Source organism: Conger conger, chromosome 15 (assembly GCF_963514075.1).
Source record: "Conger conger chromosome 15, fConCon1.1, whole genome shotgun sequence".
Lineage (NCBI taxonomy): Eukaryota > Metazoa > Chordata > Actinopteri > Anguilliformes > Congridae > Conger > Conger conger.
The window spans coordinates 15436506-15459684 of record NC_083774.1 but is presented as its reverse complement, the minus strand read 5'-3'; the positions used below and the strand labels follow the sequence as shown (position 1 = coordinate 15459684).

The 23179-nt window shown below is 46.4% G+C and overlaps 1 protein-coding gene across 5 annotated transcripts in view; it reads right to left on the bottom strand.

The window, feature by feature from the left end:
- The window catches only part of peak1 (pseudopodium-enriched atypical kinase 1), a 134180-nt gene extending 113504 nt beyond the window's left edge, over positions 1 to 20676 (bottom strand). For 4 of the 5 annotated variants that reach the window (XM_061221893.1, XM_061221894.1, XM_061221892.1 and 1 more), the window contains exon 1: positions 20527 to 20676. The gene's annotated coding sequence lies outside the window, so the exon portion shown is untranslated. Of the gene's footprint in view, positions 1 to 7866; positions 7918 to 20526 lie in introns of all 5 variants that reach the window. The other variant, XM_061221895.1, reaches the window with a different exon arrangement.
- Positions 20677 to 23179: the final 2503 nt, after the last annotated feature.

Below are 23179 nucleotides of genomic sequence, written 5' to 3'. Positions count from 1 at the left end.
GGTCCTGACCTTCACCAGGTCTGACGGCTGGTTTCGTTTCATATCGATTCACAGAAAAAACCCCCCAAAAAGGTGCATTGTTTAGATAAGGGAAAGAATGTTGCCGAATTCTCTCAGTTAGCATTAGCGGGCTAATTTTAAAACCTGGGCACTATTTGGCATTCCAAGTCAAGTCCAGCCGGTAAAGGTCCTCAAAAGTTGCGCTTTTAAAATCAGAAGATCTTTATTCTTTGGAAAAGATCTTCCCATTGAAACACTGCCCTATGCAGAAGATTAAAACCCCAGGGTCGTGGCCAATTTCATTCCAATTCATTCAATTCAACGAGCCGGCTAACTAATTGAAATAGATTTTTTAAATTGAAAACTGTTCAAAAACCGTTAAATTTTCCAATTAATTCTGGGGTGCAGGGGCCATTCTATTTCTCACCCCGACTACATAGCTGGCAAGCACAGCATGCAACGGGGAATAAAATCTAACCCATAACCCCACAACCTAACCTTTAAAAATGAATATTTCTACACTAGAGATAGAAGTGAAGCAGCCTGGCCCATGCTCTGAGATACACTAAAAACAAAAAACATAAATAACAGCTCATATAGCCCTTCAGCAGCACACAGGGCTTATGTTTGGAAAAAAAGACTTATTTTATACATTCACAACCAAAATCCTGTTACGCTCCGCTGAAAACCCTGGTGGGCGGCAAAATGTCTTCTTCCTGGAAGGCCCCTTATTTCAGGATGAATGGTCTCAGACTCTGCCGCCGTCGTTTAAAAAGGCCAGCTCACCTCGATGAGGTCAGGCCCGGAAGGTTCCGGAAAGCCCCACTGTGGCCATCTGCAGCGCAGCCCGAAACGACCCGTCCGCCAGACGGGTAAACTTGGCACGGGGCGAACCGCAGCCGTCCAATACAAACAGCCCTAATGCCGTTTCCATAACAGCGCTGACACATTGTCCCGCTTTCCTGATGAGGCCGGCACTCCATTCGTGAGGAGACATTAATCACGGTTCGAGCGCGCCCCGGGAAAGGGAGGGAGAGACTGGGGAGGGGTGGGGAAAGCAGGCAGGGGTAACTCTTCCCTCGTGCTTGCAGAGGAAGTGACACACCGCCGGCTCGCATTAGTCATGATGTCATGATTCCTCTCACTTTTAAATCTGTAACGGTCAAACAACTGACCCGGCCCCAAGTCGGGGGGCCAGAGCATGACTGACAATATTTAAAGATAATTATTTTACCAGGGAGCAGAGCAATGGAGGGGAGGGCTGTCTCCATTGCTCTCCATTGCCCCCCCCCCACCCCACAACTCCACCATGTGTTGTCCTGACACCACACACCTCACCCCAAGGAAAATGGTTCAAACCTTCATCCATATGCACACTGGAAAGGGTGACCACAGGTGACGCTCCTGAGGATAAGCAACTCGCCGTTACGGGCCTTACGAGCACAGCGGGGCTGGGTCGCAGCGTTAAGCAGACTTCCCTTCCATTTTTACGGAACTGAGGAGGGAAAAGGTGTGCAGTGTACGGAAGGATCTTTTCATCTCACCAAGCTGCTGCCTAACTGGGCAGGCCATTAGAAGCAGTACAAAACCCCAGGCCGCATTGGGACAGGTAGCCTCAGCCAAGGTATTTTGGGGTGAAAAGATGCTTCTAGAAGTTTCCGCCTAGACCACAAACACACCAACACTCTGGAGCTTGACATGCCAACAGTACAGCTACAGCAGGAAATTGCTTTAAAACACATCGAGGTTCAGAAGGAAACCTTCCTGGATCGGTTCCATTTTTCCTGGAGAAATGTGCTAATGCTCACTTCTTTTCGTGTCAGATAACCGCAGTGCAGGCTGGGAATAAAATACCCTCCTCATGCCTCCAGTCTATTAACTTGAAGGCAATTAGGCAGTAAGTAAGACATCCAAAGTAATTGAGCTGTCATTAGAAGGGACTCCTGCAGCCCCAGATCTGGGAAATAGTCATTTTCACACAGAAAAAGGCAATAAACACAATGGCGATTATTTTAGGGTTCTGGCTTTACCTTCTCAAAGACACAGTAGTCAGACTGTCTTGGCGAGAGATTAAACACTTCCCTCCAAAATAAATCGTATATTTACCGTGAGCTACATTGTCCACTATGTAAAAAATCACAATGTGGGGCGGCTTGTAGCGTGTAGTGGTTAAGGTAAATGACTGGGACCCGCAAGGTCGGTGGTTCGATTCGTAGCCACAATAAGATTCGCACAGCCGTTGGGCCCTTGAGCAAGGCCCTTAACCCTGCATTGCTCCAGGAGAGGATTGTCTCCTGCTTAGTCTAATCAACTGTACGTCGCCAAATGATATGTCATGTATTACTGAGATGGTGTGCCTGGAAGTGCGAGTATCATGCCAAGCACATGAAAGTTGGCAACAATGCAGATGTGACTGTTACATCAGCATATTGTGATCTCACTCCTTAAAGGGTCAAGATCGCCCTTGCCGAAAACTAAAAACATTCAGTGAGACTCAATGCAAATTTCAGTCTTAAGACACAACACCTTACACGTGCGCGGAACAACGATCTCTCCAGATCTACACCATCAAGCCCGTGTTTACAGGGCTAATGTGGTGGGGCAAATGCCTGTTCATTTTTATTCCAAATATAGAAAATCGACTCCGGTCACAGCCCCGGGAGGAAACGGAGGCCATGCACCAAAAACAGAGCCCAAAAACAGGGCCACGCTATGGTCCGGCCCTGGCAGGACACGCCGAAGCCAGAGAGACAGCAAGGCCTGCTAGCGCACCGCCGGGATTGGCCAGACGAGGCTCTGACGCGGCGGGGTGAAACCGAACGCTCGGTATGCTGAAGCGATCCGGCCTCGGGAGGAACGCTGGCTCCGGTCCCTCCGCTGCAGAGCTCGACACGCCGCCCGTAGACGCCCGCGCAGACCGGCCAGGGCTTCAGAACACGGCTCTCCGCAGGCCCGCCTCGCCGAGCCAAATTAGGAAACCCTCGCTGACAGGGTGTTATTTCTGCTTCCAGGAAACGGAGCCTGTTCCAGCGCCAGGATCCCAGGTAGCATTATGGGCTAAAAATAAATGGAAACACACGTTCCGCCCGGGCTTGTTGGTCTGTTGAATCAGCAAAGCCCCGAATGGCTGTTCACCTGGCACAGTTCCGGCGCGTACGCGGTGCACGGGAATAACTGCGCGCTCCACTCCCTGCGCCTTGTCCTCAGTCGAACACCTGTTTGGGAGAACATCTCTTTTTGACAGATTGACCTCTGAACTAACACGGTCCTGAGGTTAAGGATCCAGAGTGGCCTTCTGTTCAGAGAAGATGGACGCGGACAATTTTAGTCATGAACAGGGCCGAAGCCACCCTGCAGAGGGGGGGGGAGGTATGGTTTGTATGCGGTCAAACAATCAAACCAATCCTCTTTCCGTTGGTTTGCGAGTGCGCTCATGTCAGCAAAAACCACAACAGTGAATAACTGCCAGCTACAGGCGGTAATATTTACTGGAAGGGGTGTAGGCATTCTTCCTGCTCATAAATAAATAAACCGCAATCTCACCCACTTCAGGTTTTATCATGAAGTGGCCAACACCTGGGTTAACACCAGAAGGTGCAGTACAAGGTTTGGGGTGGGGGGAGGGGTTGAAGGGGCATTTGAACTGGACTATAGCAGGCTGCTGACCCTGTTGAATAAGGACAAACCAACTTACATATAGATATTGTTGTTTAGTATTAGCTATTGTATTGTTGTACTCGTGGTATTCTAGCTGCCAACCGTGGAATGCTAGTTCGTAAGTTGATGTATTCTTCAAAGCTGCATGGTCACGCTAGGGCTCGGAACCGTACTGTCCTCTTCACACTTGTTCCTGTGTTCAATCTGCACTTCATTGTACGTCGCTCAATGATATAAATGACAATCTCAAATGTAAACAACACAGGTACAGCAGTTTTTTTTTTTGTTTTTTTTTTCTCACATCCTTCTGTACCACAATGCAACAGGGTGTTCCAACACTCTGCAAATCCGATAACCAAGGTGTGAGTGCATGTGTGTATGTGTGTACGTGTGCATTACTGCGCTCTCTGAACATTGGGATGCAGGGATATGTAGTCACGGTCACTGAATGACTACAAACAGCTGAACCTGCTCGACGGCAGCATGTCGGGATGGAGGCAGAGGTAATGAGCAGATTTAAAGGAAGGGGAGTAATAATGATTACACGGGCCAGGAGCGGAGCCTCAGATCTTCAGGGTTCAAAGCGCAGTGGAGGAACCAGCAGAGGAGTGGCAGGAGCGCGCTGAGGAGCGGGAGCCGGGAGCAGAATATTAAAGCGCGCCGCAAGCGCCGTTTGATCAGGAGCGCTCTGCTGAAAGAAACTGTCGGGCGTCGGCTGCTTCTGACGACGGGTCAAGGCTGACGGTTCCTTCCGCCTTTCATTTATTCAACCCCCCCCCAGTGGAGATGAAGAGGCTTCTGCACCTGACCTGGCCTTGTTACAGCAACCCCCCTCACCTCAACCCCTCCCCCCTCCCCTCCTAGACAGATTCATACTGGTCTCATTTTCAACTCCCCCCTGTCAACCCACCGCTGTGTCCATGCCAACTCTGGCCGCCTGCCAACCGCTAATCACCGGCACCTCCCCCCCGCCCCGACCCGGTCAGACCAACCTCTCTGAGAGAGGCTTCCGCTGGAGAGGATTGTCTCCTTCTTAGTCTAATCAACTGTATGTTGCTTTGGATAAAAAGCCTCAGCCAAATGACATGTAATGTAATGACATGAGGGTGTGAGACAGAGCCTGGAAGTGCGAGTCTGGCACAGTTGGCAGCTATGCAGTCGCGACTGTCACATCAGCATATCGTGATCTCACTCCCTAAAAGGGTCAAGACTGCCCTTACCGAAAATGAAAAACATTCAGTGAGACTCAATGCAAATTTCAGTCTCACTGTGTTTACAGGGCTAATGTGGTGTGGCAAATGCCAGTAAATGTTTGTTCCAAATATAGAAAATCGACACCAGTCACAGCCCCGGGAGGAAACGGAGGCCATGCACCAAAACAGAGCCCAAAAACAGGGAAGTGCAGGAACGCTGCAGGACTACCGGGGCTGATGTCCCGGTCTGAGAATGACTTGACATCATATCTGCATCTCAGGGAGTCAGCCGTGGTGAGTGAAGAGAGCAAGGGCTCATATTAGCCCTCTTTAAAAAGCTAAATGCGCTTCCTGCTCTTGGGTAACGCAGCCAGAGGTGTCCGTTACACTGCTCTGGTGTTACCCCCGAAAGAATCCAGAGACGTACTGGCCTGACACGTCTCCTGAACCTCGAAGTCCCCCCGAGGTCAAAGTTCACCTGTGATGGATCGCTTTACACACAGCCATGATCTTAGTCTGTGCCGCAGTCCTGTTGAGCAAGTTTGGCTCCATTTTGGGCTGGGTCCAAGAGCTGGATCAAATGACCAGGAGAGGAAACTGTGTGGGGGTGCGTGTCTATTTCTCAAAAAAGAAAAAAGAAAAAGAAAAAAAGCATTATTTAAAAATGGAATTTCACCTTATACTTGGCGAAAACATACGGAAACACACCTCACGGAGATGATTAATGGCTGGAGGTCGCCAAAACAGTCGTCTGGATTTACATGCACTCTGAGTGCAACACACTGGGCCAAGAGCCGCCAAAAGGCTGTCAATCAAGCGACTGTAGGCAGGGCTGAGCAGGACAGGGGTGGTAAATTACTGCAGCGATTGAAAATTACTCTGCTCAAAAATCCATATTCCGTTCCCCACCCAGGGACATGGCATAGATCTGGACTCAGAGACATTGGCTGCTACTGTTCGAGAATCCACAGAAAATTCCATGAATCAATCAGCTTGAGAGCAAAAGAGAGAGAGCGAGAGAGCGAGAGAGCGAGAGAGCAAGAGAGCAAGAGAGAGAGAGAGAGAGAGAGAGAGAGAGAGAGAGAGAGAGAGAGAGAGGTTTTTAAACCGACTTTATTGGGACATTCATTCAGTCCATCTCATTAAAAAAACCAAAATGAAAAACAACCCTCCCCCATACACCCCCAGACTTCCCCCTACCCACACAAAACACCACCAGTATGAGCGAGAGAGAGCGAGACAAAGATTTCTTCCCCTGCAGAGTTGAACACCGACGCATGTTACACCCGTCACTTGGACTTAAAAACAGCCAGCGCACTTGCAACACTCTGGCCAGCTCCCCTGCCAAACAACACGAGACATGACGCCACCGTTATAAATACACACGCGCCATAACCATGAAAATATGCGCGCGGTGTATGATGGTCATTACAAGTACAGTACAGCTGACCCGCTGCACTGCCCAGAGAGAGGAGGGGGAGAGAGAAGTAGAGACGAACCGGTGGGGCTTATCCGAGGTCAGATTTAGATTTAGAAGTAGACCGGGGAGAGGAGTCCCTCCTTTTCCTCAAACCCGCCCTTCATCCCCCAGGACCAGCGGGAGGCCCTGTTACCTGCACCGGAAACAACGGGAGCGACGGGCGGGACTTTCCGCGGAGGAGTCGGGAGGAGACGTTAACGAGGAGCACGAATTGGACCGGCACTCATATCCACCGTCAGAGAGCGCAGTCAAACAGCCCATCAATTCAGGAAGGCAGCCTGGACTTACTGCTGGTGGGTGGGTGGTTATATGGCTGACGAGGACTTTTGGGAAATAAAGTTCAGAAGCATTTCCTTTATAAAAATAAAAAAAAACTTATGTCATCGTATTTCTTATGGAAGAGAGGAACTGTGCTTTTAGTTCAAAGGTTGTGGGTTTGAGTGACAAGTATCCCTGAACAAGGGGCTTAACCAGAACTGCTTCAGTAGATATATCCAGCAGGAGAGCGGGACTGAATGTAAAAAATAAAATAAAGACTTCACCTACGTCACAAGCCTCAGCTAAACGCTGTAAAGTTATGTTGACTGGAGCTTGTGGACGTTTTCTGGGGTACATAAGTGAGGCAGGGGTAGGTAAGCAAATAAAAAAATAAACCTTGCACTTGCACCTTGGAGGTCTGAATTGGGGTGGACTCAGTAAGACGGTGGGGGTTATTTGTGTGGAATGTTGCGGCCAGGCCCCAGTATGTAAACACACTCCAGTGAGTGGGTGCTCAAGATCGGCTGGAGATACTATTCAAGCCCGTCTGAGGGGGGGGGGGGGGCTATCAGCCCATCGCATACCCGGCACACAGCTTCACGTTCAATTTCACACAGGCTCCCAAAGAACGAGGGATGGCAGAAACTTTATCCTTTTAGCTGAATAAAACGGGGAGTTCTGGCACAGGGACCAGGGGACAGAGCAGGCTGGAGGGGACAGGGAGGGGTGAGGCCACGACTGTACTGTGCACCCCCGTAATCTCGGGGGGGGGGCACTAAAGACAGTGACTCCACCCTGGCTGACTCCGTTTTTAATCCACCTGTGCCAGGTAACGGAGAGATTGCCCACGTGTGATAACACAGAGAGACAGAGAGACTCTGAGTCTCTGAAACAGAGAGACGCAGAGAGACGCAGAGAGAGACGCAGAGAGAACGCAGAGAGAGACGCAGAGAGAGACGCAGAGAGAGACAGAGAGAGAGACAGAGAGAGACACAGAGACACAGAGAGACAGAGAGAGAGAGAGAGAGACAGAGAGAGACACAGAGAGACACAGAGAGACAGAGAGACAGAGAGACAGAGAGAGACACAGAGACACAGAGAGGGACACAGAGAGGGACACAGAGAGGGACACAGAGAGGGACACAGAGACAGAGGGACACAGAGAGAGAGACACACCCCTGGATGGAGAAATGTCCAGACCGCAGTCTCAGACCACATGACCGAAAACAATTCCCTTTGTATCTGTGACAAGAGAATCCAGTAACCAAGGGTCCTGACCTCAGCATTGACAGTTCTGCCATCGTCATGGTGATGAGTCACAGCAGCATTCTGGGGGAAAGAGTCAGAGGAGGGATGAGGGATGAGCAGGGCAAAGAGAACCAACAGCTTGGCCTGAAGGAGTGGAAAGGATGTGGTTTTACCAATTAGCGTGGCCTGAAACTCCTCAAGTCAAATAGTTCCCCCTTTCAAACCCACGGAGGCTTATTAAGATATAAATAGGGCACTATAAATAAACATATCACAGCAAATTACTGAAAGGTTAACCTGGCCATGTCAGGAGTCTGCCAGAACAAGGCCATGGCATTAGCTTTGAGAGGGAAAAAAAGAAAGCAAAGGTAAACACATTTTTCCCTCTCGTTCCAGGGTGAAAAAATAGCGCAAGATTGTGAGCACGTACCCAGTGGAGAGCGCTTTTGTTCTCCTCCGAGTGTTTCCTGGAACAGATTTTCCAGTGTAAAGCTGTGGCTACCTGTTACAGTAATCACATCTGCACCGGCGTGAACCCGGCCAGCTGGTTAACCACGGTCGAACAGCTCGACCGCACGGTGCGGGCCCTGCTCTCCCCCCGGGGGGGGTCACGGCAGCGCGCCGCGCGTATTTAAAGCGCAGAAAGGAAACGCGATAGCCTTGAGCCGTGCGACTCAAGGCGCGCAACACTGGAGACAAAATAAGTCCGAGTCGACCTCGGGGAAAAGCGCAAAAAAAAAAAAAAAGCCAGACAACCGCCATCTGATACGCTTGTGTTTTTCATACCGGACCGGTTCTCTCACTGGATTAAAATATCGTTGGTGTAATGGCCCGCATTGCTGTGCATCGGTGTGTTTGGGGGGGGGGGGGGGTTTGAAACGAGACAAACAAGGAACACTGGAGCATTATGCACAGCAGGTCACACGGTGCAGCCCGGGCCGTGCTCATCCGGACGGTTTTCCGGCTGTATTTGGGCCCCGACAGCGACGGCGGTGGAGGACAGCACTGTGACCTCCGTTCAGCGCAGAGCCGCTCTGAAACGCAGCACAGAATCACCGGCTGTCCGGACACACGCCGTTAGGGATTACGGCTTTCCTCGTTTCGGCGCAGGGCTGGGGCTGGCGCTTTTTTCGCGGAGGGGGTGGGGAGAGAGAGAGCGCTCTGGGGGCAATCTGAAACTGCAGTATGGTGCATTTTCAGGCCCATTCAGCTTAAACACTTAGATACGAACCAGCTGTAAGCGCTGCCAATGTCATGACTGAACAGATTTACACCAGAGGCTCACATTATCGGTGAAACAACTGCTATTAATTCACCACCCACTGTAAGACATTTGAAGACCCATCTGTTGCCTTTTAGCCGAGAAAACACAATAAATATCACAGACTCATGCCGAACATGAATTTATACAAGAAAAATGCAGTCCGCCCCCACCCCCCCCACCCCCAACTCTTTTCTTTTCAAAACCAAATGTTTAAACCTCATTTCCTGCATGACCTCACCATTCTAAAATAACTACTGACTGACAATAACGGAAAATCCCCACTGAACAGTCTACCTACTGTCAGCTCTCTTCTGCCCTTCTCAAATGACTGCACCATAAACCCAAAGTTTTGGGCCATTGTTTCTTATTTCCGGTAATATCAGAAGAACTGCCCAACTTCCTTATTTCAGAGGACTAGCGATTATTATTACAAGCATCACCAATGTTTCTATTACCACCACAGTTTCTATTATGACTCACGGCAGGAAAAAATTCAGCATACTGTAATATGTAAACTGCATAACATAATTGTACTTCCCATGAAAAATAAACCACCCGAAAATTCAGCTTGCTGGGACCAACAGCTACATAATTGCACACTGCAGGAACAAACTGCACTCAAAACACAGATTACCGAAAAGGTATGAAAAATGCAGATTATAATAATATGTGAACTCCCTAAAAATACGCAGAGCTAGTTTGAACAGGCAAAACAACCCTGAAAGGTGCAATAATCATGCGAAAGGCATGGATGGGCCTCGTTCTGGATCCTCTCTCTGCTTTGTGACAATGCAACCGTGAAATGGGTGATCGAAATACATTTTGATTGGTTTACTGCCTGATTGATTGACTTTACTCTGATTCCCCTGGCTGGGACAGGCGAGCCATATCCTGCGTGACAGTTCTGAACGTTAGGCCTCAGTCCAGTCCTGCCGGCGGTCCCCCATTTCACCACAGCATTCTTGGCAATCAGATACCAGTTCATGGAGGAAGCAGTTTATCTCCTGGAGACAGATTATGCAGCGATCGCAAGTGGCAAAATATTGAAGGTAAGCGTGAAAGTCAGGCAGCTTGCAAAACTCCAAGGTGATGGGGGAGGTTATGTTTACCGAATGCTGGGACAACAACCCCCCCCCCCCCATTGACACCACCTCATGGTCACCCAACGCCGTCCAAAAAGAAGTCTTACCATAAGTGACATGGGCTCTTTCACAACAGCTGAATGGACCGTAGGAACGGAGTATACCGTTTCTGTAATGCAATGGGGGATGCTTCAGCCTGGAGTTTCCAGAAGCGGCCATTGTTGCTTGACTTCCATATCACACAATAGCCTTCTTACGTATGCTGAAACTGGGTCACTTCCCTCTGCCACACAGTTGTTTTTTATTTATTTATTTATTTTTTATTCAGACAAACACACACACACACACACACACACAATAGGCACAGCAGCCTTGCTTAGACAGCACGGTCATTGTCCAAGGCACACAGAGGCAGGGAGTTCCACACGGAAGCGATTTTGACCCTCTGTTATCACAAGGAGATCTTAATGGCCTGCAGTTGAGGCTGTAGCTTCCGTTTAACGCTGCGATTCCTTGAACCTTGGGAATAATCCAGAAAGGAATTCCATTAGAAGGAGCACCCAATCCAGGGTTAATTAGGTACTTGTAGATCTGCTCATTTTCCCAATTTGACATTTATTTTCTGCATGAGCTCCGTTAAATAAGAATGGTTCAAATATTACATTTGAATCGTCAAAGGCGGAAGAATGGAACGCCACTACACAAGGTGACAAGCGTGAAGAAAATAAATCTGACTTCATCATTTGTTTTATTCATTTATTTTGTTGGTTCAGGCTTCCGAATAAAACAGATCTTCAATATGTCACCAATAGCCAACTCATCTGGTTTGGAGGGAGATTCTATTCTCCAGCTATATCCAGTCACGCATGTCTTCTACAGACCAGCCTGACTACACAATAAGAACATTTTAGCAAACGAATTTCTCAGAATATTTCTGGAAAAAAAAAAACCTCGAATTCAGACATCCAGGAAGCCGACAGCACGGCGGAGGGAAGACTGAAACGTCCAATTACCGCGCAAACATCCCGGCCCTGATGGATGTGAGCCCTGTTAACACACATCTGTCGCCTCGGGAGCAGCCTTTTCCAGGAAAAACAGGTACGCTCGCCTGTTTCTAATGACCGGGCGCGCAGAGCCACGGGAGCAGCAGTCTGTACGGCCTCAGAAATAAGCCGAAGCTCTTCTCCGGGGTCGCCCCGACCAATTTAGCTGAAGGACAGCGGCAATAACTCGGCTGCTTACATAACCGTTTCAAGCTGTGGAGGCTGTGAGGGGGGACTTCACCGCACGAGAAAGGAATGGGGAAGAAGAGGAAGGGAAGTAAAAGGAAAGCGGGAATGGAAAAGAACGATGGAGGAAATAAAGAGAAAAGTAAGAGATTGAGGTCTTGGGGAGGATTCATACATAGACATACTTGTTCCTCCCTGCGGTTGCTGGCTTCGTCCGATTCCAGTTAAAATGTCCCCTCACAGGTACAATGTCTCTGCTGAAATCAACCACACCGTTTCTCGCTTCCAGCAATTAACTGGCCTCTGTTTTCACAGAGCAGAGAGAAGAAAACTAAAGTGGCTTTCACAAGCCATTCAATTCCTGTGGAGGGAGCGTTGAAGCCTGACTTGGCAGCCATGCTAAGCCTGGTGTGGCGCACAGCTGAAAATAAAGCCAAGTTCAGCGCCATCAGGGTTCACATTTTTTATACTTTGACCTTGTTTGAAGCTGACCTTTCCTAGCATGTCCAGTCACATCACAGCTTGGTATGAAGCAGGCATACGCTACCTGGCAACATGGACAGAGCAGTTTCACGTAGGCTACATGGCTAACTGAGTTAGCCCGGTTTGTTCCTTGATGTTTTAGGATAAACTCACCGTTATTGGTTTCACAAAGCGAGTACACAATTTAGCCTTTTATAACTGCAGACAACTTCACTGGATGGATGACGACAAGTTTCAACAACTGATGGCGCTCGATTCTTCTCATGTGCAGTCGACACCTTGCCGTTTGACATGGCGTTTGCTACGAGACTAAACTAGACAGCAGTTACGCAGAACGATGACAGCACGCTCAGGTAGAAGGAAGGGTGTTCCCAGGCTGAGACTGTTTAATATGGGAAGGATTTATTCGCAACATCTCGCTGGTTTCAAAGAGAGACGTTTGAGAGAGAGAGTTACGACAGGTGAGTGGTGACAGGCCTCATAAAATTAAGACCCCTCACCTCACCCCCCACCCTCTACCCTTTTCACTCTTAGGTTAACTTTATGAACCTCACGGAACACTGAAAAACAGGCCACCACCCCATCGTGGACAATGACTTCACTGACCCCATTAAAACTTTGCAATTAAGTCAGACTCTGTTCAAAAATGCTGAAAAGCTGAACTCTGTGTGCCCTCTACTTTAAAAAAAACAAAAAAAACAAGATGTCTTTTTCTTATCTGGCAGGCAGGTTGAAAACAGACTGCCACGCAACTTCTGAGACTAGCTTCCTCATCTCACCACCCTGATGACCTAGAGGGGGGGCGGGGGGCTGTTTGGGACTTAAACAGACCAGGCCTGAGTAGAGGCTGCCATGGGGTTGAGGGGAGGAGCTCGCCCCGGATCAAACTTCCGAAAATCTCTCAACTCCAAAGACATTCCTCCCCGCTACGTGCAAACAGAATTACTGTTCACATACTCTTAAATAGCAAGGAGTGCGTACGATCATGCCAAAAAAAGTATCACAGTTTTTGGATATGAACTGCCAGTTACCCAAAATGACCCGCTAGCCTCACATTCAGGCTACCTTGCTTTCCCTCATTGGTCCAGTTAGTCGGTCACTATAATCAACAGACCTGTGAGATCTGAGAATCTGAAAGGGGTGCTGGGGCTCCTTACTCCTCATGAAGTCACTTTAGTTTTCATGAGGAAAAGTAGCTAGATCATGGTGAACATGACTAATGCTGATGTTCCTGGGAAATTTTCCTGACGGTTGCTGCAGTTTCAGCTTGTACCTACACTTTCACGACAGGATCCTCACCAAGACAAGAAGACTTTCTGTTGCCTTGCCTACCCCACAGCATGAGCTGGTATGAGTCGCACAGTAAGAGCATAATGATCACAGCCGCCATAAAAGATTTGGTTTGGGAGACACACACAAAAGCCTGCTTGCCCCTCAGTCCTCCATCCAAACCGGTGAAACTTGAAAAATATCAGCAATTTACCTCAAAATGCCCGTTTAATACGGACACCGTCATCTGACTGGATTCAGAGTTTCATTGATTAGTCATGAATATACTGTAAACCCTAAAGAATGTGTCAGGCACCAATCAGACAGCCCTTCGATCATTGGATCACCGTCTCACTGGAGTCATCCTGCAGTAAAATCCACAACCTTCTGCACCTTCGTCTCCCTCATTGACCGCGTCCAATATAGGCTAACCTGATTAGCCAACACTCAACACCGCACCGGGCCATGGGTTTCGGATAGCGTGCGTGAGCGAAAGCTGTTCTACGAACGGTTTGTTTGTTGTTCATTTGTCTGTTTAGAATGGTGGCGGAAACGCTAACACATGACAGCTGGAATAGTATCCCTGCGCAAACAAGACAAACGGCCCGGGACCGCCAGACTCGGGAGGGGGGAGGGGGGCACCCATGGCTCTGTCCATGCTAGTCTCATTAAGAACAAAATGCTTTGCCCCCAAGTGACACAAGCAGATGAGTAGAGCAGCACTTCACTCAAATAAGAGGAAAACCTATTCTGTCACACGTTGAAAGATTTAATTTTCCGCTCAAAGATTTTCAAAATATCAGGCTATCAGGTCGACATTTTGGGACGGACTGATGTTCAGTGAAACCAAACAGGAAAGAACAGCGAGGTTAGAAGATGTCACTAACAGCACTGTAAAGCACAGCTGCCCTTTGATTACTGTTGACATCCCCCTGTTCAAATGCATAAACGGGTAAAAGCAACAGCAAATTCCCAGTGCCTGACATCAACAGTGACCTACATACACCAGTCCCAGAGGGATCTGCACGCAGGATTACAGAACAAGTGTAATATTTCAAGGGAATACAGCATAAGTTATGGTTACAAGGTATAAAAGTTAGGCCTACTATCCATATGGTTCCTACATTTCCCACCCCCCCCCCCCCTCCTCCCAAATGAACAAAAACCCTCTCCCACTACCTTCACTCCATTAGTCTGCTGTAATCGAGCCACAATTTGGACTTTTCACTGAAGAGTCACGAAGGCAACCAACACAAAAGTCTACATGGAGACCGGCATGCATCACGGCTCAGAATGAACCGGGGTGGTCTGGACATGTCAAAGACTGGCCGTGTAATCGGACAGAGCAGGAGTAGGCAACCCTAGCCCTGGAGTGCCAGAGATGGTCCTGGTTTTTGCTCCATCCAATCCGATAGCTAGATAAAATGAAATCCAGTTAATGAATCAGGCTTAAAGAATGCAGGTGACCACATGCTGGAGGCACTCAGTGTTTCACTGTTCATAACATTCAGGCTCCGAGTTAGTCATCCAACATGAATGGCATTTGGCAGACTCTTTTATCCAACGCGACTTAAAGTTGATTAGACTAGCAGGAGACAATCCTCCTCTGGAGCAATGCAGGGTTAAGGGCCTTGCTCAAGGGCCCAACGGCTGTGCGGATCTTATCGTGGCTACACCGGGGATCGAACCACCGACCTTGTGGGTCCCAGTCATGCACCTTAACCTCTAAGCTACAGGCCACTCCCCAAAGTCATCAAACTCTTGTCAAGAAAATCGGAAACATAATGGCACTCCAGGACCAAGGTTGCCTACCACTGCTACAGAGGAAACGATCCCTTCATGTGGATTGTTCTGCATTCAGAGGTGCAGTCAAAGTTAGCCTACATGGACCCAGCAATTTCCAGTATTGCTTTCTAGAAAAGCTGTAGTTGTGACTTGACTGCTCGATCAAACATTTAAGTGAATGCCATGACGGTGGGTTTCAAGCAACCGAGAATACGAGGGGATGGATAGACTGCTTGATCCAACCCTGACCCCAAATATCTGCATACAAGTTCCCCTTCTCATAGACATGCATGTGACCTACCACTCACAACACTGTTGCTTTTTCCCTGCCTCTCACACACTGAAAGAGAGTGTGCTCATAAATAAAGTACAGATCGTAAAGTAAGCCTTTTTAGGGGTAAGCAAACACTATTTCTGTTTAAATTTTAATGCACAATGAGTCCACAGGGTCTCCAAACACTCTGGCAGTTCTACATCAGAAGAACCACGAACGCCCAGCACAGCCATCAATTTTCTCAAGTAAAGGCTTCTGAATATTCTTCCCTTGAAAATATAACCGTTCCAAAACATTATATTCACACATAATTGCCAACACTGTCAAACAGTGTGCACACATGTAGCAGGACTGTTACATGCAATGGCCTCTTGTGGGCCGCAGTGGGCATTGCAATGTGAAAAAGACGGGAACACAAGCATTGCTATTCACACGCAGGTGCCTCCAACTATATCTCGGTCTCTGCTGGAGGCAGTTTGTAAGCAAGCCCTCTGCCTGACAGCTGTGATGTCAATAAGCTCCAGTTCTCCAACTCTACAGATTGCAATATGCTCATGTTGAATCTGCCAATAGACTGCATGGAACAAAAATGCTCACCAATCATCACATCACATGTTCAGGAGGGACATACAATCTCCTCATTGATAGCTTGTTCAATTTTCAGGCCATGATGCTGCTGCTTTAATGTTGGTTGGTAATTTGTAGGCAACTCAAAAAAGAACAAAACTGCACTTTGTTGTAAGTCACTCTGGATAAGAGCATCTGCTAAATGCCTGTAATGCAATGTAATGTAATGTAATACAATCTATATTGCCAATGAGATTTCAAGAAGGGAGAGTGATGCGTTTAGTAGGCAAATAAGTATGAAACACTGGAAATTTAATATAGGCAGTTTGATTGAACACTAATGTTTCAATGTTCACTAATTGTGAAATTCAATCGTACAACCTCAATACCCAGCATACATTTGGATTTTTGGTTCAGCATTTGGGAAACTGGCTCAGTCACATGTGCAGAACACAAGCACATGCTTAAACATCTGTGCATCTGGCGATCAAAGGTCAACCGTGCCCAATGCTGGATGAAGTATGCAGAGTTCAGGGCAAAATGCCCCGAGGGCCAGACAGGAAGCGGTGTTGTCAATCACCTGCATTCACTGCTCAAAAATTCACCAGCCCCAACGCTGACCCGTGGTGAACTCACTCTTCGTTGTACGTCGCTCAGGATAAGAGCATCTGCTAAATGACATGTAATGTAATGTAATGAAGCCGATCAGCTCATCCTGGAGCCTGGGTGATGTACACACATGCTGGCTATTCCTGTTTGGGCTAACAGAGAGGAAAGGAAAATGCTGGTGTTGATGCATTACATTACATTTCATTAATGGCATTTGGCAGACACTCTTATCCAGAGCGACGTACAGTTGATTAGACTAAGCAGGAGATAATCCTCTCCTGGAGCAATGCAGGGTTAAGGGCCTTGCACAACGGCTGTGCGGGTCTTATTGTGGCTACACCAGGGATCAAACCACTGACCTTGCATGTCCCAGCCATGTACCTTAACCACCATGTTACAGCCCGGTGAAGACCCTCATTGGCCAAGTATTCTCTCACCTGTGGGCTCATTCTGCTGTTGTGGGTTGTAGGCAGCCCAGTGAAGTGGTGGTTCTGGACTTGAGCTTATAACCCAGAAAATGCAGGTTTAGTTCCCAGACAGGAGCATGGCACTTAAAATGGAGTTGCTTCAAGAAGTATTCAGCTGTATGAATGGATATCTGGCCGATGCTATATAAGAATATAAGATCAGGCTGCTACAAACCTGTGACTCCTTTCAGTTCAGCCATTATCCTGCTCATATGCAGTCCCTTTTAATGTGCACAATGTCACCATGCTCTTGGTCTTGCATTGTAGGGCATTTAGCAATGCATGTCATCATCTGACTGAAATGTTATAATTACAATTTCAAGCAAATAACCAAATGGAGCATTCATTTAACATTACACGCTTTGGAAAACCAAACATGATCCATGCCTATAAAAAATTTTTTTTTGATTAAATAAGCTTCGAGCAAAGCCTTAGATCGAGTAAATTCGCTGGCAAACATCCTAATTTGAATCCGATATTTGGGCTTTAATTAAATTCGGGTTTGCCGATACCGCAGTCCAGTCGTAATTGTTTTTGAACGGTTGCAGACCCTGGTGTTCTCTTTACGGGGCACCCTGATCCAGCAGCCCACCGGCTCCAGGGTCACACCTGTTCTCTAACTTTGACCCAGGGGAAGGGAAGGGTCAGAGGTCACAGCGTCACATGGTATTTCCTTAGAACTCGGTTTCCAACGCCGACCATAAAAAACATGACAAAAGGGGAGAACCAGAATCAGAGTGAAGTGAACAAAACAACACTGACTTTGAAGTCATACTAGTGTTGTACAATTATACAATGTTGTACAATGTCTGATATCCTTCATTCGAGTAGCAGAAAGCATACCAGTCAGGAGATAGCAAACAACATGCACAATAAACTATTGCATCTCAATGGCACCATTATGGGTACAAGAAACATCTTCTCCACTAGCCTGTGGACATGGCCTACACTTCCAAAGATAAAAACTAGGAGCTAACACTTACAACCTAGTTCTGTTATGGCTTGCAGTAATGGCTGGTACTTTAATTGTTTAGTAAGCTATGCTTAGTCTAAACTTGAATTGAAGGTACAGTCTACTTCTAGTAGTGACACCTCTCTGTGGTCAAACACTCACTCACACACATAAATATTTCCCATTACCTCAGTTCTTTTCACACATTCCAGACAAAAATTAAGAGCACTGATTCAGAAAGATTCAAGTGTGGATTTAAACAACAGCTGGGAATATTACAAGGCTACTCCTGAGGGACTTTATCAAGGCAAATAACATGAATGACTGTAATCAGTGCAGACTAATGCCACACTGAACAGGGGACACACCAAGTCTTCACCAGCCGCAACAAATATTTGTGACATCCAACGTCAACAGGGGGAGAAGAAAAACCCAAAACTTTAGCCGGCCAGAATGTGTCGCCCTGTTGGCTGGATTGAAATAGAGACCAGCAGTTAGACCTCACCAAACAATGTCAGGCTCCAACTTTGAGGGAGCACAAAAGGCTGCAGTGTTGGATTGCCAGAGTCACCAAACCAAGACAACAATTCAGCAGTCATTGGAGTCTGTGGTGTTGGATTGCCAGAGTTTGCATGACCAAACCAAGACAATAATTCAACAGTCATTGGAGTCTGTAGTTCTGCGTGTTTGGTGGAATACGAAACTGAAAAACACACACACATTCACACAAATACACACATAAAGAATGAACTGCTGGTTATTATGCAAAGGAACGACCACTGATCTGATTTAACCAGTCTTGCCAAACCACTCCTAACACCACCCCAGGTTGTATATTTTTTCTATGAAATCCCCTTTTTTGCTGTGAGGTTCGACTCAGTTTTGTTTGATTTTTCTTTTGTTTGGGTCTGGGAAGGCTTCCAGGTCAGCGTATGGCGAAAGTTTGTTTTTTTTAACGATTGCCGGCAGAAACCTCTGGCAGGGCATTGCAGTCACCGTAAAATGTCCACATCCGAAGATAAATCTCGCATCCCAGCTTGCAGGTGCAGAAGTAGCAGTGAAATACAAACAGTCTTGTTGACAGTGTCAACTCATTACAAAGGACCAAAATGCAGACAACTCGCTACACGGAGCAGTCCTCTCTTCCTCTCACAGGTCATAATAATGATTATACTTATGGACAGCTTTATTGCTAGAACAGTCCATACCCCTTTTTGGGCGATTGCTGCGGTGATGTTTCATGCTGATACTAGCTACACCCCCTGCGGACTGCCCGATACCCGCTTTCCATCTAGAAAGGATCAAGTAGGCTGGGGTGGAATGATTTCTTCCAGAATCGATGTAACATGATCTGTATTCAAAAACCGTTCTGTAGTTGGTGTGACTGCCATGCTTCGTGCTCCGCGAATTTTGGCTTTCCTGAATTAATTAAAGAAAGTCCAGAATAAGCATTTCACCTATTATCCATTATAGACTATTCAGCCATTACGAAGATAATATCGAAGTGGATACCACCATGATATTCGATCCATTCTGATAAGTGTTTTACTTATAATAATTACATGTGTGTGTCTCTGTGTGTGTTTATGCGCAGGCGATAGAGTGAGTTAAATCTCCTAAATGTAGCATTTTTGAATTTACGCATCAATTCAATTCTGCCAAGGTAAACAAAAATTCTGTTCATTTTCACTCGCTCAAGCTAAACTGCACTGAAAACATAAATTGGACGCAGTTTCACAACCGTCCACAACAGTTGAATTGGGGCAACTACTTAAAATTATGTTCAGCTTAGCTGCAACTTGCTGAACAAACTCCATGGAAAGATGGATATTCGTGGACAATCACTGGCTTAAACTATAGTTGTAGCGTGATAGAACAAACACACAGCAAATATAATGACCTTGGGTGTTTGAGTGTGAGCCATACATTCAAGCGATTCACAGTTAAATCTATAATTTCACTGCAACTACATTTTGGCAAGCTGAAAGAAAATTCCTCCAATACGGACACTTAAGCACACTGCCATGGTAGCAATTAAAATGATTTTGTTTCGTTTATAATATTAAAAATAACAGATGTATATGGTATCTGTTCACTGCTATAATTCATGACCAAATGTTTTTTTCACTGAACACGCGTTTCATATTTTCTTTTTTGTTCGTGAAACGTTCAACTGAAAATGCCAGACAGATCCAATTAAGCACTGCGTTTGACAGTAAGTCCCCGATTTCCTGCAACACACATTCCAACCAATATGGTTTGCTTAAATATCACAACGTTACCCTCTTTGGTTTTGCTTAGAACACAAAATATTTTGGAAAATACAAGCAAGATATTTGCAAGCAAGACTGCAGTGTTGCGCATTTCTTTTTCCTTAGTAGCAGACGTTTGCCAACGTTACAAAGTTAACGTAGCCTACAGAAACGCTGTCATGATTCGACTACCTGCAACAGCAAGAATGAAACTTTCTTTTCGCTTTATGATGATGATAGGCTACTTTCGGTTATATCCTAAATGCTAGAAGCTAGAAATGCTAACGATGTGTAAACGGCTATACACAAGAGTAACTGCAATATCCATTTCGAGGAGACTGCTTTGCCATGTCCTAGCAGAAACTTTCCTCGTGCATAAGAGACACACTATTGGTGGCTAGCTAGCTCACTGTTGATTCCTGTCGGAAAAAGGATTTAAACTTTTTTTTATTCTTACCGCTATATGCTTTGTCTTCTTCCACGTCTCTGCTCCTTCTTGACAACCATAATCCCGCCGTTCTACGATTGTCGTACAGTAATAACGTAAGGTCCGCTGTAGATTTTAATAGGAATAACAGTGCTCATGCGTTGCCGATGCCACACTCGCTCCCTCTGCATGGCCACAGAAATCGTTCTCTCACTACCGACACGCGCACTTACGTAGGGCAGGGCGCGCGCACTGTACGATAGCGCCGTGCACGTAAGCACGTCGGTGGCGCGCGGTGAAGGGGAACGCATTCTTTACCACGCCAATTATTTCTCCGATACGGTAATGGAATTACAGTAAACACTTAAACTGCCTTTTTATGACGTTTGATGTAAGGCAAATAGGTATAAGCAAGTCTCATTTATGATCCAGATGGGAATTATGTATGTATTTTCCTTGAATCAAACTCGAAAAAAGAGTGTTACGCGTATTGGCTGTCAAGTCATTCTGGCTTTATGACAGAATTGGGGACTGATTTCAAGTTTTACCCTCCAAGTTTGAAGTATCATCCGAGTTGCTGTAACTGTTACATATGCTGTGCACGTCTGTGGTAGCCTGTGCAGTTATGTCAAAGGGACCTCAACTATGTTCACAACAACCCAGTACTAGTGGATGATATTAGTTTTTGTTGGGTCAGTTCTCATAGAAACAGTGATTCCTTCTGATCGGGCATTTACCCCAGTTCAGACTGTTCACTTCAAATGTAAATGCCTCAAATGAATGCACTGAGGGCACCATGGCCAGCATATACGTAGGTACCTGCTAAAGTGATTCCGGGCTTGTAAAAACAGGACCATGTTCATGCTTATTATGAATGAGACCCTGGTCCAAAAATGTCTATAAAAACATGTAATACAAGCATGAACTATGTAGCAGTGCCCTAGCACTTAAAAATAATTATTCACAGGGAATATAACTAGCTGGACCATGTAATTCTCGATTATGACACTGTGCGTGTCACACAGACACAGAACACATGCATTAGTTTAATGACTTGTCAGTCTCGCTCTCGATTAAAGCATGCCCTGAGCGAGCTGTTGGACGTGGTCCGGAGGCGTGACAGCGCTTGTGTGTCGTATCTAAAGCAGGGCTTTTCAGCAGCCTGTAGCTGACATGGGGCTCCCTGTGTTCTGATCCGGTCCCAAAGGCTCTCATTTGGATCTAAGGCAGGTGACAGCAGTGATTAACGCTCACACTCCACTCCTGCCTCCTCCTCCAGTTATGGCTCCATACCGCCAGTGTAGTGACAACTGCTATTATCGTCCTGTTCTGCCACTCCACCATTTCCTGCCGGCTCCAATCAGAGTATAAATTACAAATCAGTTGTGCAGGGTGGGATATGAAGTGTTTCTAAGAATAGACAAGCATTTTCTTATGCATGCTGAGTAATTCTTTGTGACTGCCAGTATGATATGTTATTAGCAGTGATTTGCAGATTTCTATATTGCACCTAGGACAAAGGAGAGAAATATAATAGTGCAGCACACAGTGCCATTTCTTTATGTTCTGTACCTTCTGAACAGAATAGAAACATGACAAAATACATTGGATGTTGTTGGGGTTGGGATGGGTAAAAAAAGAGAGAATAAAATGGAAAAAAAAGAAAGAAAAAAAGTAGTGGGAACACTGACACCTGGAAACCTCCCCTACCTCTTTCTGAGGAGCACATCGGTTCAGCAGGAGAGGGGCAGGAAGTTGGTGTAGGTGGGTGTGACCTCACCAGGAGTGTGTGGGAGTGACTCATGTTTCCAAACATTCCACAGATTGTTACTCTGGCCAGCAGGCGCACGAGGCCGAGATTTTCCGCTGCTTACCAGTGACACCCATGCTTTCCCCTCTCCCAAGAGGGCGATGGATCAAGGGGGAGATAGCAACCATGAAAGACGTTTCCCATGTACTTCATTAACCCTTCCTCGGCTGAAAAAACATGCATCTTCAACAAGAGGTTTTATATGGACTTTTCCCCCACCAAGGTTGAGAGGATTAGTTTACTGCGAAGGTATTTCTCTGGATGTTTCATATTGAGATCACTGATCTCTTTTCATGCCAAAAGTAAACTTTATTGAAATAAGACTGCAGGACACGCGATGTTGACTCATTTGGATTGCGTAAACCGAGAGTAGTTATGGCGTTCGGACGTTGAATACTGCAGTGAATGTTTGCGCCACAAGAGGGCGCTTTGTTTTCTTATTTAATAATCGTTTTTTCAAGGAACATAATAATTTTAATAAAAAGGTTTCAAGGGAAGCAGGGCTAACCAATTTAACAATGGATGATACTACTTTATGCGAACAACAATCACTATGTGCTAGCCTATTTATTTGTCTCTAAAGGAAATATATTAATTGGAAATACTTTAATGTAGGCCTATTTACTTTTTGCCATTTTCAAGCAAAGTGTGGTCTCTCATTTGGTGCTGAATGCTAATGTACGAAAGTGTATTATTTATCTGTGTATTCGTTTTTTCATAACCCGGTAGGTGTACTTATTTATAGTAATGCAGAAATAAAATGTGACATTTTATTCATAAAACTGTAGCCTGTTTTGAGTGGAATATTTTATCCTTTCTTTCATGTTGAATGTTTGTCAAAGCCTATTTTATAGGCCTACTCCAGATAAAAGC